This window comes from Trachypithecus francoisi, unplaced genomic scaffold (genome assembly GCF_009764315.1).
Source record: "Trachypithecus francoisi isolate TF-2019V2 unplaced genomic scaffold, Tfra_2.0 Lachesis_group13, whole genome shotgun sequence".
NCBI classification, from domain to species: domain Eukaryota; kingdom Metazoa; phylum Chordata; class Mammalia; order Primates; family Cercopithecidae; genus Trachypithecus; species Trachypithecus francoisi.
In genome coordinates, this window is record NW_022681458.1 from 28,249,623 (window position 1) to 28,267,674 (window position 18,052).

An 18,052-nucleotide genomic window follows, 5' to 3' on the forward strand; every position below is an offset into this window, starting at 1 on the left:
AATATCGAATAACACACAATCCCTGTATTCAAGGATACAAAAATCTTACAGTGAGGAAGCAAACAAATAATTAAGCATCATAAAACATGATAATCATTACCATAAATATAAAAGAAATATACTATGGAAACAAATGGGTGGGGAACCTAATTCAGCCTGAGACTAAGAAAAATACGTCCTGGTAGAAGTCACAACTAAGCTGAGTCCAAAAAGATAAGCAAAAGTAAATTTCACAAAGAGGGAAAGATAAAATAGGAAAATGGAAAACATGTTCTAAGCAGAGGAAAGACATCTGCAAAGTCCTGGAAGACACAGTGGGGCAGACAGGGAAAGAAAAGAAGAGTCCAAGAGAGACAATGACAGAAACAGAGAGTGAATAAATATGAATGGTTACATTCAGAGAATTGCATGTTCAGTATGGCTTGAGTGTAAGATGAGAACAAGAGATGAAATTGGGGAGTTGAGCAGAGTTGCATATTAGGGCTTTGTTTTTCAAAATGAAGGAATTTGAATTCATACCAAGGGAAACAAGGACCAACAGAGGCCCTATTTGGAAGTGATATGATTAGATTTGCAAAATTGCTTGGGCTTCAATATGAGATGAGATTGGAGGGATGTCATACTGGAAGTAGAAGCTGCTGCAGTAAATCCTAGAAAAAGATAATCGTGGCTTGTGCTATGGGAGTGTTCTGGAAATGGAGAGAGACAGATTCCAAAGATATTTAAAAGGTGGAAAGTACTGGTCTGCTCTATGCTGGATGTATGTGGGTAGTGAGGAATGGGGGTTAATTAAGGATGATATCCTGGTTTCTGACTGGGAAGGTTAGGTGCATGGTGGTGCCACTTACTCAGATCAAAAAACACAAGGGGAAAAATAAATTTAAGGAGTAGAAAGGTGATGAACATGCTGAACCTGTTGAGTGTGAAATACCAGTATCACATTCAAGTAAAGATATCTAGTAGGAAATTAGAGATACCAGGTTAATATCAAGAGAAAGATCTGGGCTTAGATCACACACACACACACACACACACACACACACACGCACACACACACACACACACTCATACATAAATGCATATACAGTCATGTGTTGCTTAAGGATAGGGATGTTGTTAGGCAATTTCAGTGTCAACAGTACAGAGTATGTATGTAGTTCTCATGCAAACCTAGATAGTATAACCTACTGCTCCTAGGCTACAAACTTGTACAAAAAAGTGGTCCTAGAGATGCGTATACAAGTAAAAGAGGTTGTCTAAAAGCTGTGTGGGGATATAGGGTTGTTCTATAACTGTATAACCTGCCTCTTAGTGAGACCTTAAGCATTACTATATGGAAGACAGTAGGCAATTTTAATACAGATCACTAGGCAATAGGAATTTTTCAGCTCTATTATAATCTTATGAGAGCACCATCCTACATGTGGTCTGTTGTTGACTAAAATGCTGTTATACAAGGTATGACTATATATACATACGTATATTTATGGTAATTGAAGCTACAGATTTGATGAGATCAACTAGGGAGAGTACATTAACACAGAAAACATTAAAGTCAAACTCATGGAGTTTGTAAAGTATAAGAAAAGTTCTACCAAGGAATTCCTTCAGTAGAAGGAATAAGATTCATGTGAAAATTAGTATAAAGAAAAGCTGTCACGGAGGGTCAAAATATAGGTACTGGCAGTACGTGGTGGCTCACAACTGTAATCCTAGCACTTTAGGAGGCCAAGGTGGGAGGATCACTTGAGGCCAGGAGTTCGAGACCAGCCTGGGCAACAAAGCAAGACCCCATCTCTACAAAAAATTTTAAAAATTAGCCAGGTGCAGTGGTGCACACCTGTAGTCCTTGCTACATCAGAGGCTGAGGCAGGAGAATCGCTTTCACCTGGGCATTTGAGGCTACAGTGAGCTATGACTGTGCCACTGCACGCCAATCTGGGTGATGGAGTGGTACCCCATCTCTAAAAAACCAACAAAAACAAACAAAAAAACCCAGAGGTACAAGTTACCTGGGACTCCTAGTAGGAGAAGGTTTGGGTGGCAAAGAATAGACTTATGGAAACAGGGGTATTGAAGAGAGATTCTAAAATTGTATTGGGAAGTTTTCAGAAAAACAACTAAAGACTTAGGTGGAAATCAGAGTACAGAGTAATTTTAAGAGAAATGTACCTCAATTTTCAGTTCCTTTGAGTATGAATGTGTATTAGAAACAGAAACAAAGAGCAGAACCAGAGAGCCCAAACTTCCACTGAGCACAGCTTGGGTCAGAGAGTCCCTGAATACTTCAGCGGGGGTCTGAGGAGTCTAGGCATGTGTCTTTTCTGTCATAAATGTTCAGAGTTTCTTTTTTGTGTGTGTGTGAGGTATAGGGTAAAGTAGTATTTAAAATTATTCTCTTTATAAATATGGTATATACAAATGTAAAAGTAGGTATATATTTATACTTATCTATTTGAATGTGTCATGTATTATCATCTCCTTTTGAGCTGGTGGTTATCAGAGAGCATCTCAATTTATAGAAATGGAACTGAGGCCTTCAGCATGAGTCTTTGGGTGAATTTATTTATACAAGCCTGCTTTCTTAACAACTAGTTGGTCACATGACTGGAAACTAGGGTTTCATCATAGTCCATGATGCTCAAGGTCACACTGAGAGGCAGGATGTACAGTTATAGAACAACCCTATATCCCTACACAGCTTTTAGACAATCTCTTTCACTTACACAGACTTCTCTAGGACCACTTTTTAACCACAATCTATTACTGATCTTCTGGTAAACTGCATTCCTTTTAGCAAAATTAACTAAGTTTTCCCATCTATTATCATACAGGTCATTACCCCCACATTTGTAAATTAACTGGATGTATAAATATATGATGCCCAAGTAAATCTTTATTATTATTTTCACAGGCTACATAAGGAAGACATCTTGCAAATATGATATAAAAAGAGCCTTTATATCAAATTGTAATATATTAATATGTCATTACAAATTAATAATCCTAAGAGATAACATCTTCTGCATATCCTATAATAAAAGATTTCAAAATATTTTAAATGTCTATATAAGAATTTTTATAAGAGTTCATTATGGGTGACAACATTTCACATAAGAGAAAATTTATGACAAGATTTCTAAGTAAAACTAAACCCACTCATGGGTTTATAATTATTATTATTTATAGCAGTACTGTACAGTAGAAATGTAATATGTACCACAAATACAAGCTGCATGTGTAATTAATTTTTCTAGTGGCCACGTTAAAAATATTTAAAATATATAAAATTAATTTTAATGTATTTCATTTAATCCAATATATCTAAAATATCATTTCAACATGCATGCATGCATATAAAAACTTACTAGTGATATACTTTACCTTCTTTGTTTTTTATACTAAGTCTTTGAAACCCAGTGTGTATTTTACATTTATAGCATATCTCAATTTGGGCTACATTTCAAGGGCTCGACAGCAGATCTGTGGTCTATCCTAATAATTACATTGAACTATATAAATACTCCTGCTTTATAACAATAACCACAGCTACCTTTTATTGAGTCCTTGTTATGTGGTAGTCACTATGATAATTTCCATGTTTTTCTTATTTCATCTTCAAAGCTATCATGGAAATTCCATTGTCACCCATATTTTCTAGATGGAATAACAGGAGACTTCAAAGGATTTAATGGCCTTGCCTAAAGCTGTGGAATTAACAATTGATAGACCAGGGATTCAAATACAAAGATTTATATGTACATTGAAATAAGGTATATAAATTATTATATTATTATAAAATGTTATTTAAAATTATTATTTTATGTTTTTATATGATTTCATATTTATAATTTTTCAGTAAAGATAGCCAATTCAGTTGTAGGAGAAAGTAAATTTGTGGTAAAGTGATTTGATAGTTGGAAAAGTTAGACCACTGCCCCACTGAACTTGTAGAACAGTAAGAGAATTTATAAATACTAAAAGAACCGGCCGGGCGCAGGTGGCTCAAGCCTGTAATCCCAGCACTTTGGGAGGCCGAGACGGGCGGATCACGAGGTCAGGAGATCGAGACCATCCTGGCTAACACAGTGAAACCCCGTCTCTACTAAAAAAATACAAAAAACTAGCCGGGCGATGTGGCGGGCGCCTGTAGTCCCAGCTACTCGGGAGGCTGAGGCAGGAGAATGGCGTAAACCCAGGAGGCGGAGCTTGCAGTGAGCTGAGATTCGGCCACTGCACTCCAGCCTGGGCGGCAGAGCGAGACTCCGCCTCAAAAAAAAAAAAAGAAAAGAAAAAAAAAATACTAAAAGAAGAAAAATAAACAAAAGAAATTATGTTGCAGTGATAATGATATTGAATAAAGTAGCCACAGGGCCTTATTTCCTTGCCAAATAAAACCAAAAAAATGAATAGAGGTGGGAAGAATAATAGTATATCCTGGATGCGTTTCAATGAGATGATATAGAAGACAATTAATATGTTATGCAATGCACTAAGTTGTTGAACCTCTACATTATTAAGTGTATGGAAAGAAAATCAGTGGCGAGGGTTGGAAAACTAGAGAATTGATTTTGGTCTGAATTTTCTAAAATACGAAGTTAGGAATTTGAGAGCTAAGAGATTCAGCACAAGATATGACATCTGAAGAACTCAGATGAAAATTAGCCAGTCTGATTTGGATAAAACTAAAGATGAATGTGGTGTTCAGTGGTATGGAGTTGGAGGTCCAGGAAAATCATTAACAAAAAGATGTTCTGCCCTTCTCATGATTCTATGGGGTTTCTCTACTCTTCACTATAACATCACAATGGCTTGTTCTTCCTTCAAGTATGCCTATTTTTTATTTGAATCTGCTCCTTCAATCTCACTGGCCTTGAAGTCTGCAAATTAGACCCCTTTTTCCAAACACTAAGCCATATTTTCCCAACCATTCAAGATACACTTGGAATCAGTCTATACTACAGGAAGTCTCTCCAAACCACATATGGAAAATATGATATCTTCTGTGGAGGAAGACAATGGCATGGATAATTCATACAAATGTTCTCATTGCATGGGTTAAGTATTACCATAAGGTAAACCAATATCCTTGGGTCTGGTTTGCTTTACCATCTCTTTCCCACCTCAGCTTCCACATACCTCTGCTTCAGACCACATAATCCTTATTATGCCAGTTTGTATCCTTTTTTCTAAGCATTCTGGCCTCTGCCTCTCTTGTTTACTGTTTACCTAGGAGTCTATGTTTTAAAATCTAGCAAAAGCAATATTAATATTCACAAGCAGGTGGCAAGTAAAAAGAATTGATTGGGGCCCGGAAGTCTTTACTTCCTAGAAGAGGTTTCATCTTACTAGCTGATTCAAAGAGACGTAATAGAGTTGAAAGAAAGCATGAGCTTTGACATACAGAGCAAGGAGGTCCCAAGAGTTATTTGCTTTGTTAATATTACTTAAGCTGTTTAATCTTTCCAGCCTCAGTTTCCTCATCTAAAGTGATATCAAGGATAACTATATGGCACAACTATTTTATTTATTCATGTATTTATCAATTAATTTGGGAATGGAAATAGCATGTGTCATTTATATATTAAAACAAGATATAAAAATACAAATGATTTCTTGCCTTCAAGAGATATGTAATAGGTTAATGGGAAATAAAAAAAATCAGATGTTAGAGTATTTTAAAGTAGTATGTTGGCAGTAAGTGCAGGTATATTGGAGGCAGAAAAAGGGAAATTACACATTTTACTTTGGAGGATAAAGAAATCATTCAGGAAAATCAAGCAGTAGTAAGGGTTGACACTTGAGCTACAGTGGAGGAAGGATGTAATTATTCTAGATATTTCTTAATATATTCATTTATTCATTTCTTTATTCCTTCCGCAAATATTTATTGTGTGCCCAGTACATGGTAGTGAAAGTAGGGATGAATAAAAAAGAGATGGTCCTTTCTAAGACATGCTTATTTCTTCCGTTGTCACAGTACTTACAGTCAATGTGAAGGAAAAACAACTATGTTAACATAAGTGCTCTTAATAGATCTCCGTTTAACTGAGTTGGCAAATTAACCAATATGATCAATTTCCTTTGCAAAACACTCTGATTAATATTCAGGGCTCAGGGAAAGCTCACAGCCAGTAGATGACGCTCCAGTAAGCCTACACATTTTTTCTCATTGGTTCTGTGGCATGCTTGCCAAGAATTATTGTGTGTTTATTCCCAAACCATTGCCAGTTGACTTTGTATTGTAACCATGTAATAAAAATAACATTACTTCAATAATTCAATGAAATAGAGTATAAAATGAAAGAGTTGCTTCTTTGAAAATTAACTTGAATTTTTTGGAGAGACTCAAAAAGGAGAATTGCTAAAAACTTTCCTATGAAATTAGGTGGAGGAGATACAATGAACAAAGACTCAGAAAAAAAAAAAAAAAAAAAAAACTTTAATAATCCAGAAAGTTCACATTTAGATTGGTTTGCAAATATGTTTTTTTTAAGTTTAAAGAAAGTGAAATTAGAAATTATGGATGGTACACTATAGTAAAGAAAGACTGCCTGGATCTTCAGTCAATGGACCTGTTTCCAAATTAAAGGCTATATCCTTAAATTTAAAAATAGGTGAATGAATGTATAACTGTATTATATTAAAATAAATGTTTAAGAAATGTAAATATCTATGCTTCTTAGATTTGAGTCTATTTTAATATTAGCAATCATATGAGATAAGAGGGCTTCTAGTAAAGAAATATATGTTGTGGTATGGAAAGTATTAAGACCTTGGAAATCTACATTGGAGGACATGATCAATCCTAGAGAACAGGAACTCTGAAATAGATTGAGCCAGGCAAAGAAAAGGGGTAGGGACAAGAGACCATTCAATGTAAGCAAAACAGAGACAAAAAAAAGACATAAGAGGCCGGGCGCGGTGGCTCACTCCTGTAATCCCAGCACTTTAGGAGGCCGAGACGGGCGGATCACGAGGTCAGGAGATCGAGACCATCCTGGCTAACACGGTGAAACCCCGTCTCTACTAAAAATACAAAAAATTAGCCGGGCATGGTGGCGGGTGCCTGTAGTCCCAGCTACTTGGGAGGCTGAGGCAGGAGAATGGCGTGAACCCGGCAGGTGGAGCTTGCAGTGAGCTGAGATCATCGTGCCACTGCACTCCAGCCTGGGCGACAGAGCGAGCCTCTGTCTCAAAAAAAAAAAAAAAAAGAGAGAGACAAGAGGTCCAGATACAAGCCGGACCATATAGTGTGGAAGTACACATGGCACATCATCTGGGCTGGTAGTGGGGGCCAGAACTAGATCTTAGAAAGCCTTAAAAGTCATAATAAGTCTTTGAACTTTATCTTGAAGGATTTTAATTTAGGGGGTTATATTATCAGATTTGAAGAAAAATAGATGAGCCTATAGCAGGATGGGTTGATGAGGGACAACATTGGAGCCAAGAGATTAATTACGTAAGAGATGATGGCAGCCTGGGGTAAGATGGCTGCAATGGGATTGTCGTTATGTGATGAATTTTAGAGATATTTGTGAGATATAATCAACAAGATAAGGTAACTAGTTGTAGGGGTCAAAAATAGTGGGAGAGGTCAAATATATCTCCTCAATTCTCACTGAAGAAATTGGTTGAGTGGTGTCATTTATACAAGTGTACAACTTTAATGAAAAAGAGGTTGGCTAGAGAGGGTTGGAGGATAAGGAATTCCCTTCTGAAAACACTATGTTTATATCATGTACAAGACCCTTAAGTTGGAAAGTCTTATGAGCAATTGTATATAGAGGGTTCAGGAAAGAGGTAAGCTTGGAAGAGGATTATTTGGTACTTGCACATAGATAGTAATTGAAACCATAAAGACTAGAGTGGATATCCCAAAGAGAGTTAGTAGAATATAAAGATAATTGAAGAAAGAAAACTGCTCAGGAAAGAGTCCTGGGGGCAGAATATTGAACTATAGGTAGAAGAAAAATCACCAGAAAGGGAGATTAATAAAGGAGCAGCCAAAGAATTAGGAGGAAAGGAAGTGTTCAACGTGTTCATTGCTACTAAGTGAAAAATGCCCAATGGATTCAGGAGTATATAGGTCGTGGGTGCCCATATTTGAGGGCACATTCAGGGGAGGGTCTGGAGCTTAAGGCAAACTTTTGTGGGGTGAGGAGTGAGAGGAAAGGGAGAAATGGGAGATGGAAAATGCCATTATTTTGTTGTTTCAAGAAACATATACCTGGTGGAGTATATAAAAAGGAAAGCCTGAAAAAGCTGAAAAGGATAGGTCTAAAAGATCTTAAACGCCAAGCTAATGCGAGTTGTATTTTTTCTCATAGAAAATTCAGGGCACAGAGTAACGTCTATCTAATAGAAACTACTTACTTTGACAATACTGTAGGGAATGGAATTAGTGTGGGATGAGAAGGTTAGTAAAGGAAGTTAGCTAGGGCAAAGCTCACCCATGGTATACTGGCACACAGGTATGCTGCAAACAGTTTGTTACTAGAAATACAGTACTCGCATTTGCACAAGACAAAAAACGAGCGGATTTAGCAAAGTTTCCCTCTTTGCTAATTCCACTCTTACTTTTTTCCCCAGTATATTCTAGTATATTTCCTACTGGAATGGGAAACAAGGAGGTGGAGTTATCGCCTAAACTTCTAGAATTGTACTTAACATGGAGTATGCCTGACGGAGCATCACGTATGTGAACTTTATCCATTCTGTGTGTTGATGTCAGGAATAAAAAAGAGGTTGAGAACCACTGAATTAGAGAAAATTGCAACCCTTAAAGCAGAGATAACAAGATCTTAATTAGGCATTATTGGCAGGGATGGTAAAGAGAAGAAGATTATTGGAGTGAGGTTACAGAATTAGAAACAATAGGACTCAAAAGCTGATTGGATGTGAAAGGTGAACCATCATTGCCAAAATAGCAATACTCTTTATTGAATGCCTTTAATATGTCAAGCACTCCCAAAAGAACATACACAGTATAACATAACATCATCCCATCTCAATTTCCCAACAGTGCAAAGTAGGTATTTTTATTCTGATTTTATAGATAACAAAAATAAAGTTTAGAGAGTTTGAGCAACTTTCTCAAGGCCATCCAGATTTTAAGTGGCATACCTTGGGTTCAAACCCAGGGCCGTCAGATTCAAAACCTTTGTTATCATCATTACTCAAATCTAAAATGACTCTCTCATTAGGTGTTTGGCTGAATGATGGTAAAATCAAATTCAGATGATGAATACCAGATGAAGATCAGGTGTAGGAGAAAAATGGCCAGTTCAATTTTAAACATATTCAGTTTTTAAAAGCCTGGAGAATATCCCTGGTGAAGATGTCTAATAGACAGTTACATATATAAGTATAGAGTTAACGGAGATGTCTGGAAGGAGATAAAGATTTATGAGGCATTAGCATTTAAATTGTGGTGAAAGTCATGGGAATGGATGAGATTTCCCAGGGAGATTGCAACATGAGAAGAGGATAAAGTGGAGAGCGAAGAAACACCAAAATGTAAAAGGAGGTCAGAGAGAAGTATCAGTGCGGGAGCCAGGGGAGGAATGTTAATATGAGTTAGAGGGAAGTAGCTGAGGGTGATATCAAACCTAAGCAGGAAAGAACAGCAAGAGAAAGGAGTGATCAATCATCCCATGCTACGGAGTGGTCACGAAAGATGAAGACAGAAAAAAGTTCAGTAGATTCAGAGGATTGTGAGTAAGAAATACAAGTTGAAACAGTGTGAGATTTAATTTTAATAACAGCCAATATCATCTAAGGTCTGTTAATAAACAGTTGTAGGACAGAAAAGTACAAATGTTTTGAAGGGCAATTGCCAATGCATTTAAAAAGGGTGCATTTTCATTCTAAGTATTTTTCTAAGGAAACAAGAAATGAAGACATTCATTGCAGCATTATTTCTGATAGCAACCATATCACACTAGTTAAGAGCACCTACTCTAGAGCCAGACTGAGTTGAAACCTCAGTTCTGCTACTTATTGGCTCTGTGAACTTGGGCAAGTTACTTTTCTGTGCCTCAGTTCCTTTATCTGTAAAACAGGAACAGTAAGAGGATTACTACTATTAATAAGGTTGTTGCAGCCTGATTGGTTTTTTATTGTTACATAATAAAAAATCAGGGCAATTGGGGTAGCCATCACCTCAAACTCTAATTATTTCGTTGTGACTGGAACATTCCAAATCTACTCTTCTAGCTATTTTGAAATATACAATAAATTATTATAAATTATATATAGCCTATTGTGCTATCAAACACTAGAACTTAATGCTTCTATCTAACTGTATCTTTGTACCCATTAACCAACCTCTCTTCATCCCCTACTCAGTTGTTCCCAGTCTCTAGGAACCACGAATCTACTCTCTACCTCCCTGAGATAAACCTTTTTAGCTCCCACATATGAGTGAAAACATGCAATATTTATCTTTCTGTGCCTGGCTTATTTCACTTAACATAATGACTTCCATTTCCATCCATGTTGCTGCAAATGATGTGACATTTTTTACAGCCAAATAGTATTTAACTGTATCTATATAAAACATTTTGTTTATTCATTCATCTATTGATAGACACTAAGTTTAATGCTGTATTTTTGCTATTGTGAACAGTGCCACAATAAACATGGAGGTGCAGCTATCTCTTTGATATACTGATTTCCTTTCTTTTGAATAATACCCAATAGTGGAGTTTCTGGACTGTATGGCAGTTCTATTTTTAGTTTTCTTAAGGAACCTCCATACTATTCTTTATAATGGCTGTACTAATTGACATTCCAACCAACAGTGTTCGAGAGCTTCCTTTTCTACATATCCTCACCAGCATTTGTTGTTGTGCAATCTGTTAGCCTATAAGATTACTTGTCCTAATTGGTTTTTACAGTAATTAAATGTGTAAATACCATAAAGTGTTCATTACAGTGCCTAGAACATAGTACGAGTGAATTGTTTGTTAAATGAATAGAGATAATAGTAATCAAAATGCTCAATGGTGAGGCTGATTAAAATAAATTACATATCCAAGCACTGGGATGCTATGCAACTGTGAAAAATTATGTAGTTAACTATTTAACAATATGGAAAGATACTGATGGACTCTTAATTAGAAAAAAGTTACAAATCATATAAATAGATTGATTCCATATGTGAATAAACAATATGTACCTATGTATTAGATATGTATGATAATTTTTAGAAAGATTTGTACCAAGATGCTTATATGTATAGATAGTTGGATTAAGAATTTTTTATTTTACTTTTAAATTTTTACACATTTAAAAATTATATAGAAAATATTATTTTTATGATAAAAAATTTAACATCCTGGAGGTCAGGGTATTGAATAGCAAGTGGTAATTATTCTTTGGCAAAACTTTTCTGTGGAAGAAAGTGGACTGAAAGCATAGGACCTACAGCATATTTATAACCATATAACACTATGTAAAATGCTGTACAGAGTCCTGCTACCTGGGAGGCTTCTAATAAATGGGGGTTGCTATTATTATTATTGACACTAAATGCCTTCAGGTCTCATAGACTTTCAGCACCAGCACAACTCTACTGAGTAGCCAAGGAGCAGTAAATACGAGAAGAAACTTTAAAAAAGGAGAGCGTTCTAGAAAAAAAACTGTCCTTCTAGAACATTCTGGACAGTGCTCGCGGACAGTGTGCTGGTGCTGAAAGTCTATGAGAACTGAAGACATTTTAATGACAATAATAACAATAGCAACTCTTGTTTATCAGAAGCTTCCCAGGTAGCAGCACTCTGTACAGCATTTTAAACATCCTGCTTCTCCATTGGTTATAAATAAGCTGTAGCTTCTAGGCTTTCAGTCCACTTCCTTTCACAGACAAGTTTTACCGAAGAATAATTATCACTTGCTATTTCTATATCCTTACCTTTAGGATGTTAAAAAAAAAAACTTATAAAAACAATCTTTTCTATATATATATATATATATATATATTTTTTTTTTTTAATGTGCAAAGTTTTTAAAGTAAAAATTTAAAAAAACTCATAATCCAGCTGGCTGTGGTGGCTCATACCTGTAATCCCAGCACTTCAGGAGGCTGAGGTGGGTGGATCACTTGAGGTCCGGAGTTTGAGACCTCCCTGGCCAACATGGCAAAAACCTACCTCAACTGAAAATACAGAAATTAGCCAGGCATGGTAGTGAGGGCCTGTAATCCCAGCTACTCAGGAGGCTGAGGCAGGAGAATCACTTGAACCCAGGAGGCGGATGTTGCAGTGAGCCGAGATCACGCCACTGCACTGGGCGTGACTGGGAAACAGAGTGAGACTCTGTCTCAAAAAAAAAAAAAAAATCTCTCATAATCCAATCATCTACCTACAAGCATGTTGGTATGTATCTTTCTAAAAATTATCATACATATCTAATACATAGGTACATTTTGTTTATTCACATATGGCATCATTCTATTTATATGATTTATAACTTTTTTCTGATTAATAATATGTCATTGTCTTTCCATGTTGTTAAATAGTTAACTATATAATTTTCACAGTTGCATAGTATCCCAGTGCATGGATATATAATTTATTTTGATAAGTCTCACCAATGAGCATTTTGATTATTCTTATCTGTATTCATTTAACAAACACTCAATTCACTCTTCCTATGTGCCAGGCACTGTAATGAACACATTCTAGACATTGCTTCTGGAGGTCAGGTCAGGTTCAGAGCTAACTATATATAGGGACTACCTCAGGACCACGGAGAAGATAAGACTCAAGGTACCAGACAATCTATACAGTGGCCAAGATAATAAGAAAAATATATTGTTTCAAGATGCTTTCTTCCCACCTATCATTTTTACAAATTTGTTTTGGTATCTAATCATTTGGGCTAAAAATACTCTGGTTTATTTCTCATAGAGGCTATAAGCCCCTAAAGGTATATGAACTATATTAATCCTATAATGCTTCCTCCTCTGCTAATCATCTTGCATATTCAACAAACTCTACTTGAATAACTAAGGGCGTGAGCAACATAAACCTACCATGATTAAGAATCATTTCACACAGCCACAAATAATTTTATGGGTTTATTTTTTAAAAAGATGACCCGTTTCATTTTGAATTTCTGATTTCTTGGTTCTATTATGGACTAAAATTCTAAGGGTAAAAGCAAATAAAATCCCAGGAAAACCTGCTGTTTTTACAGTCATGGCCATAATCAGAACAAATTTTGGTGACCTTACAACTTTACAAATTTTAATAATTATATTTTAAAAGATAATTCTAAGTCAGTTGTATCATCAAATCAGAGCAATCAGAAAGTGGAAGCTGCTATAATTGTAATCTATTTTTAAAAACTTGAAATGGAAACACAACTTTAAAAAGCAAGTCAGAGTATATGGTGCATATGCTTCAGAATAAAGATAAACACACCATTTAAAGAGTTGCTTAAATTCAAATGTCATTTCTTTCATGGACGATTAGCCTATTCAGGTCACCTAAACTTTCTAGATATTTAAGTCTCCACATTTGGAAGAAACACAGCCGTGTTATCTAAATAGACAAGTCTAGCAATTTCAAAGTTCAGGTAGACATAGAACATAGAAGAGGGAATTATCATTACATTAGTGGTTTGCCACTACTCCATAACTCAGCCCCCGACTTCCCTGTCCCCTTTCTTCAGCCCGACACCCCTCCACCCCATCCTAGTCTATAGACAAACAAGCTCTCCAATCTAATTCTTATCAAGATAGAAACAAGGCCAGACCTGCTCTTCTAGATAAAATGCCTTGGCTTCTAACTGCCTGGCTGCTTATCTTTCATCTTGCAGTGTTAACCATAACCCCTTTCCTGACCTGCTCTACTTCTTGTTTTCAGATGAGCAGTAAGGAGTGGGGGAAAAACATGCTTAAATGAACAAGTTCACTCTCTCACATCACTCTCCATTCCCTTTAAAGTCAATTCAAAATATCTTTCCAAAATTATCAGAAATCACATTGTGTGCATTACTTGTAACTTGATATATTTCTAAATCTCTCTTTTCCAACTTTTACTCTTTCCATGTTATGCTGCCACATATATCTTTTCCTAAAAATTAAAAGTTTTATGTTGTTATTTTTTTGGTTGTGGGATTAGGTTTTCTGAGCAATAATAGGTTTTGTAAGGGTTTTTTTTTTTTTTTTTTCTCCTTTTATTTTTTCTCATTTGTTTGCCTAGATCTGAATAAGCTGAATCATCTTCTCACCTAAGCTGTTTGGTTTGGATACCTGAATTTTTGTGCTTTCATCCAAACAAAGCATTGCACTTCTCTTTCCTGAGCAAGTGAAAGTTAATGCAATATAGACCTTGAGCAGTCAGGCAATGTAACTGCTAGGTTTGGACTAGCTTGCAGTGTGATGTTAGCCTTCTTTGACCCTCGTTCCTTATATATGGAGTGGGAAAAAGAAAAATAAGCTAGGTTCCTTCTGTATGTGCGAATCCTAGGAAACTCTATTGTCCTATATTTTGAGACAGCTATTAAGTTGAAAGGTGTGAGATTACACAGGGTGCTTGCTGGTGTTGTAAACACGATGATCTGGTTTATGACACCTTTATCCCACACACACTCATGCACTTGAACCTGCATGTCCTTGAAAATATGGGAGTCTTTTCAAAAGAAGTTGAATTTCTTGTAAGAAAACCATTCTCCTAATATAAGGTGTTTTGTTGTAACTTTTACTTTTTAGCATTTAAGTCTACATTACATATCAGAAAATGATCTGATAGATACCGTGTTTTGATTCAGGTCCTCCATTTTATTCTCTTAGCCTAAAAAAGGTTGAATCCAGAATTATACTGCTTCTTTTCATTTTCCATTTTCTTCTGGCAAATTAGAAATCTAATTGACCCTTAGAGACCAATTGTTTAACTATCAAAGTATTATCAATATTGGGAAAATAGTGCCACTGAATTTAAATTATAAATACATTATCACATGCTTAACCATGTATGAGGTATTTCCTTAGATACTAATGGGTAAAAAATAAATACCTGCCTTTAAAGAAATGATTTTTTGCCAGAATAATGAACTGTAATATTTTACTCCAACAATGACATTCTCATATTAATGATTCCATTTTAAGGATACTACATTCTCAAAAAGCAGAACACACATTTCTCAGTTTTATGTCACCCAGTATCCATAAACAAGGTTCTAAGGTTTATTTTATTATTAAAACAATTGATCTTCAAATATCACTTTCCTTAAAGGAAATTTATTCTATTAGCAAATATGATGTTTCATTTCTTATCTTTTCTGCAAAAGATCATAGGCAAGTAAATCTTTAAAGCTTGTTTCATTTGTGATAAATGCATCTTTCCCATGACTCTGTTAGGGCTGGGAACTCAAGGGGTAATTGAACTTGTTGCACTTGTAGTTGAAGGAGGGGGATTTCTAATAATCTGTGATTTCTGAAAATTCTTAGTTGCCTATGGTCACAGGAATTTGTCCCCATTTTTATAGGACACTATTAGAACTGGTGTACTTGTCTTACAGACATGGAAGGAATTCATTTTCACTATATCTTGTCTTGGTTAGGTATTTAGGTATTGTTTGGTTTGTTAGGTTTGTCTTTAACCTATAGTAGATCCTTATATGACTATAAAGCAAGGGTTAGGTTTAAATAAATAAAATTATTCAGTGTCAAATGATGGCGTATCTTTAAAGTCCAGTGAAAACGTGGAAAGTACACTTTAAATTACAACAGTGGGATTGGGAAACAAATTATATGATAGTACATAGATTTTATAGCCTTTCTAAAAAGCCTTTAAATAAATGTTATTTAAAATTCTCTTCTACCCAGAAAACGTTAAAACTAGTCAGATTAATGTGCAAATGAGAGTGAAAGAAAAAAATCACAGACTAGAGCAAATTACAAAGAGGGAGGGAGGGGTGAACCTAACTAGAATGGAAAACTTTCAGCCCGAGTTTGACTTGAGCATAAATTTGCTTTAAGAAGATAAATCAAAGGATTGGTTTGGGTCTGGGAAAGGAAAGTCTGGAAGTGAGAAGGCCAACTGGCTTTCAGTCAGCCATTCACACATGAGAAAATGATAGTATGAATTTAGTAACAGTGACAATGGGAGAATGGAGAAAACGTACATGAAAGATGTTTTGAATGAAAAATAAAAGGCCAGGATATAGTGATTTATTGAATCAGAAAAAGAATGAAAGAGCTAAATCAAAGATGAAGTTTCAAGTCTGGGCAACAGAAAAATGGGGATGGGGCTGACATCATGAAGTGAGGAGGGGAAGTTGGTGGGAAGTATCAGAAGAGAATGACATAGAAGTTCAGGGGTTGAAGAAATGAGATTTCTGATAGCTGTCTGTAAATTAGTGGAGCTACAGGCCTGGAACTCAAAGGAGAAGCTGGGGCTAGCAGTTCTGCTTTTTTTTTTTTTTACAGCCTTTATCATAAAATTGTTTATGAAAATTGTAGGAGTTTCCAGAGTTCACTAAGCCAGTCATGTTTAGAGAGAAAAGCTCAAGTCAACAATAGTATCTACAGAAATAACCACATTTGGGGGATTTATAAAGGAAGGGAAAGGAGAAGAATGTTGGAGGGCTACCACAGCTTAATTTCAAGACTTATTAGAAAGTTACAGTCATGAAGATAGCGTGGTATTGGTGTATTGTCACCTATATTACACCAATAGTATATATTACACCAAAAAGCCAATAGAATGAAATAAGCCAATGGAACAGAATATTTAAAAAATCTATACACATATAGACAACTGATTTTTGACAGAGTTGCAAGGGCAATTCAATGGAGAAAGGATAGTCTTTTCGACAAAGGATGCTGGAATAATTGGATATACATATGTCATAAAATGAATGTTGATTCATATCTCATACCATGTATAAAAAATAACTATGAATGGTTCACAGACATAACTACAAAACCTAAAACTAAAATTTCTGAAAGGAAACAATTTTTTAATCTTGAATTAGGCAGAAATTTCTTAGATATAAGACCAAGAACATGATCAATCAAAGAAGAAAATAAGATTTCATCAAAGCTAAAAACATTTTTCTGAAAGATATTGTTAAGAAGAAAGTCAAAAACTGGAAGGAAATATTTGAAAATCATATTTCTGATAAAGGGACTTGCCTCCAGAATAAATAAAGTACTTTCAAACTCAATGTAAGAAAACAAATAATCCAATTTAAAAAAACTGGCAAAAAGTTTGAAGATACTTTGCCAGGGAAGGAATACACATGACAAATTAACACATGAAAAGATAGTCAACATCACCGGTCAGTAGAGAAATGCAAATTAAAACCGCAGTGAGATATCACTATGCATATATTAGAATGGCTCAACTTAAAATACTGACCGTACCAAGCATTAGTAAGGATATGAAGAAACTGAAACTCTCGTACATTTGCTGATGGGAATGTAAAATGTACACCACTTTGGAAATCAGTTTGTCAGTTTTTTTTTTTTTTTTTTTTGAAGCGGAGTCTCGCTCTGTCGCCCGGACTGGAGTGCAGTGGCCGGATCTCAGCTCACTGCAAGCTCCGCCTCCCGGGTTTACGCCATTCTCCTGCCTCAGCCTCCCGAGTAGCTGGGACTACAGGCGCCCGCCACCTCGCCCGGCTAGTTTTTTGTATTTTTAGTAGAGACGGGGTTTCACTGTGTTAGCCAGGATGGTCTCGATCTCCTGACCTCGTGATCCGCCCGTCTCGGCCTCCCAAAGTGCTGGGATTACAGGCTTGAGCCACCGCGCCCGGCCAGTTTGTCAGTTTTTTAAAAGATGTACTACTGTATGATATACGCATTCCACCCAATAGAAATGAAAGCATTTGTTCAATAGAAAATTTGCACACAGATGTTCATAGAAACTTTTATATACAATAACCCCAAACAGGAAATAACACAAATTTCCATCAAAGAGCAGAGAGGACTGAAAGCCTGGACAAATTGTATATGATACAATGGATTCAAATTAAGCAATAAAAGGAAGGAACTATTGATATAGGAAATAGCATGATGAATCCCCAAATTATTATG